This window comes from Mauremys mutica, chromosome 12, assembly GCF_020497125.1.
Source record: "Mauremys mutica isolate MM-2020 ecotype Southern chromosome 12, ASM2049712v1, whole genome shotgun sequence".
NCBI classification, from domain to species: Eukaryota; Metazoa; Chordata; order Testudines; family Geoemydidae; genus Mauremys; species Mauremys mutica.
In genome coordinates this window covers 71,187,323-71,191,304 of record NC_059083.1, presented here as the reverse complement: position 1 = coordinate 71,191,304, position 3,982 = coordinate 71,187,323, and positions in this window count along the sequence as shown.

Here is a 3,982-nt window from a genome sequence, read left to right as displayed (position 1 = left end):
TTCCCCTTTGTCTCCAGGGCTCCGTAAAGTGTAATAAGTTATGTTAGTCTAATTTCAGTTTACCAGATCATTGGTTCCTGTGGGCAAGACAGTTTTCCCAGGAATTTTTAACAATGTGCCAATTCAGTAGTGTATTGCTGTCTTCTAGCCACTAATAATGGCCAGCATACAGAACACTTCGAAATGAATGGTTCTGCTGCCTCCTTAGTATTTAAGCATCTTTGGGAAACTCCTTTTCAGTTTGAAAGCATTAAATACAAAAGTGTCATTGCTTTTCAGTTCATGGTCTCAGTTTTGCACCCACTGAAGTCAATGGAAAAAATCCTGCTAACTTTAACAGACGCACGGTCAGCCCATTGTAATTAATAGTATGAGCCACATAATAGCCTCAATTTCTGCTTTGTCTTGCAATATATTTCTCGACTTGTATGATGAGCATGAAGCCTTTTTTACTCTATGAATATTTTGGGTGTTTGCACTCAAGTATAGTATATCCTATGAGACCTCCCTCACTTATTAATTTACCAGTGGTTCTCCTGAAAAGTCAAGAGGGAAATGAAAGTTCTATTTTCTCTGCTTGCTGCTTCTAAATCAGTCGGTTATATGGCAATTTATTTATTTAGGCATCTCATCAGCATGCACAAAAAGGAAATGAGTTAGTGGCTGCCTTTGACATAGGATGCATCTTCAGGTAAAATGATCGCGCTGAATATTTTTACCCAATTAAAATTTCACATACTTCAGTGGTTTGCAGCAAGGAACAGATGAGCATAGATAGTGTCTTCTGATGGAATATCTGAATATTTGTTCTAACAATGCATTACCGTACCAATTTATATAATCAGGCAGACACTACTTCACAGACGTATGTTTCCATAAAATTAATGCATTAGCCCAAGAGAGGACTTAATGCAAAAGACTGAGATCACAGTGAAACACAGTACAGTTTGGGGGTCTATCTTCCCTCCACCCCAGTGGGGATTTGTAGTGGGGTCCCTGGAAGAATGGCAAATCTCTGGGTATAAGAACCTCTTGGAAACACACAGGGAAAGAACCCAGACATGGTAGGAGGAAATTGGCTGTTCAAGGAGAAAGTGACCTGCTCTGGGATGGTAAAATGGTACACAGTATATTGGGGGGGCAGGGAAAGGAAGAGATGGGGATTGGAGATAGTCTCTGGGTTCCTGGTTGTTTCGGAGGCAGTTAAGGATGAAAAAGCAGGGCAGAGGTATCCCACGTCACACTTGACAAGTACAAGGAGTAGCAAAAGACTACTTTAGCCCCCCTAGGTAGCTGCCCTGGACTCCTAGACTGAATGCCCCTGATACACACAGCGTGACAGTTGAGAGAGCTCCACCATCATGAACAGACAGGAGAAGAGGAATTGCATCCATGTGCTCACTGATTTGCACAGATGGTTCTTATTTAGAGAACATGGCCCTGTCACTAACTGCATCAGCAGTAGGCATTTGTGGAAAGTGCTCCCTCTAGTGGTCTGCCAAAGCCAGGCTGAGTCAGGGCATGGCAGGAGGCTCATTTGGGCCAACCTGTATTTTATTTTAAACGGAAGAGGTTAGAGCTTCCTTTGCACCGTGGAGTGACGATTCGGTCACTGGGTTGTTTTAAGGAAGAGGTCTGGATTTTGCTCTTTTGCACAAAGTAGAACGATTCCACTAAAAGCAACTTAAAATGAGAGAGCCTACCTTGAGAGGCATGGTCGTCTTCTGGACAGAAATGAGGGTGCCCTTTATTAAACATTGCTCTGACAGAACTGGTCTCGCATGAAGAACTGGTTAACTTCAGTACAGAGACTCTTTAATAAGGAGGCTGCATGAGTAGCTGCTTAGAAGACAAAGGGTGGAGTATCCCTTTGAGAAGGTCAGGTACCACACCCAGGGTAACAAGATAGAAAAAACTCCTCATAGGTGGGATTCATCTATTTTCTTTGATTATATTAAACCCATTTCATTTTTGTTGAAGATTGTACTTTCAGGAAAAGGCTGCAACTGATATTTTTCTCCTGCTGAGCAAGTGATGCCAGCCTGTCTAAACATTCTGCAGTGACAGGTGTATTAGAAATATAATAGATACTACACACATTAATTAGATGGTACCCAGCTGCTTGCAATGGAAACAGCATACATTGCTAAATAAATGCATATATTAGAGATGGGTCAGGAGATGTATCAACAGTGCAGAGGTGGCCAGGAAGGGGAAGGGAAGAGAATAATTTTGCCACTAGATAGCTGAATGATCAAAAGAATCATTTTCAATGAGCCAATCTGCAATGGCTGGTGCAAAATGTTCATGCAATACAACTTTACTTCCTTACATTTACATACACCCAGCAAAAAGTGCTGTCCTACATAGGTTTCTGAAAAAAAGGAAACCTGCAAAGCAACATAGCACAGAGGGAATAAAGTGCACTTTCTACTGGACACCACCAGCATATATATATAAACTTCTTATATTTACAGCTACAACAGTCTCATAAGCTCTGCAGAGAGGTGTCCCTCTTGCTCACTGTCTTGACTCCAACTAACACCAGATTAAGCAAGCTCTGTCCTCCTAAACTAAGCCTTCCCAGTTTCTATATCCTGGGTACTGTTGGTTGCTAAGCAACACTTCACAGGCCACAGGCTTTCCCAGACTAATTAACAGATTTCACCTGAGCTTCCAACAGTTGCTAGGCAACAATCACTGGTATTTTTCCCCTCCCAAACCGCTTCCAATCCTAAAAAGACAAAAAGAGAAAAATATTTATCACTGAATACGTGTCAATTATCCCCTTGCTTTTTTTTGTCCCCCACTCTCAAGATTAATCAGAAATAAATCGGTTTTGAATCCCTGTGCTAGTCTATAGAGCAGCTCTGTTACATAAATCAAACTCATTCCCTCTATAACGGCAGCCATTTTCCTAGGGAGGGAATGGTGACCAAACAAAAGAACAATTATGGATAACTGGGTGTGGAGGTGGACCAGAGATCAGGTGACTCCTGTCTGACCATCTTTAGGCTGCTAAAAATCTTTGAAAAATCCTTTCCACTATAAGAATAAACATTCACACCACTAACACCCCGTTGTACTCCTAAACCTCTAGCAACCAACAACAAAAAGTAAATTGATAAAATCTGAACAAGGAAAAAATGTGGAGGAGGAACATTAGCCCCTGCAGAGTTTTAACCCCAAAAAGTAGTACCAGAAACCCTATGAAGTGCTATTGATTTTACATAGACAGTGTGAAAGTAGAATGAATTATTGTCATAAGTAGTTAGTTAAGGGTTAAGGTCTACCTGTAAAGGGTTAACACAGACCTGGTGAAACACCTGACCAAAGGACCAATCAGGGAAGAGAATTTGAAAATCCCAGAGAGCGGGAACTTGGCTCTCTGTGTTCTTTGTTCTGAGTTCTTAGCCGTCTGGACCTACACCAGACCAGACGCTTAACCAAGTCTGCTCATCTTTCTGAACTAATTTCTTCTAATACTCACTAGCTTGAATAGAAGAAATTAGTTCAGAAAGATGAGCAGACTTGGTTAAGCGTCTGGTCTGGTGTAGGTCCAGACGGCTAAGAACTCAGAACAAAGAACACAGAGAGCCAAGTTCCCGCTCTCTGGGATTTTCAAATTCTCTTCCCTGATTGGTCCTTTGGTCAGGTGTTTCACCAGGTCTGTGTTAACCCTTTACAGGTAGACCTTAACCCTTAACTAACTACTTATGACACGCCCCCCAAATCACCAACAGTGGGAGCACTGGCGGTGATTTCCTCCTAAACTGCAAAACCAACAGAGTAATAACCACATGCACTATTACATATACTACTAAGCATATAACATGTAAAGAACACTTTTTAGCCACTAGATTCTGGGAAACTGTCACGAGAGAGTGCATCAGCAACTTTGTTGGAAGCTCCTGAAATGTGTTGAATTTCAAAATCAAAGTCTTGGAGAGCTAAACTCCATCTGATAAGTTTTTTGTTGTTT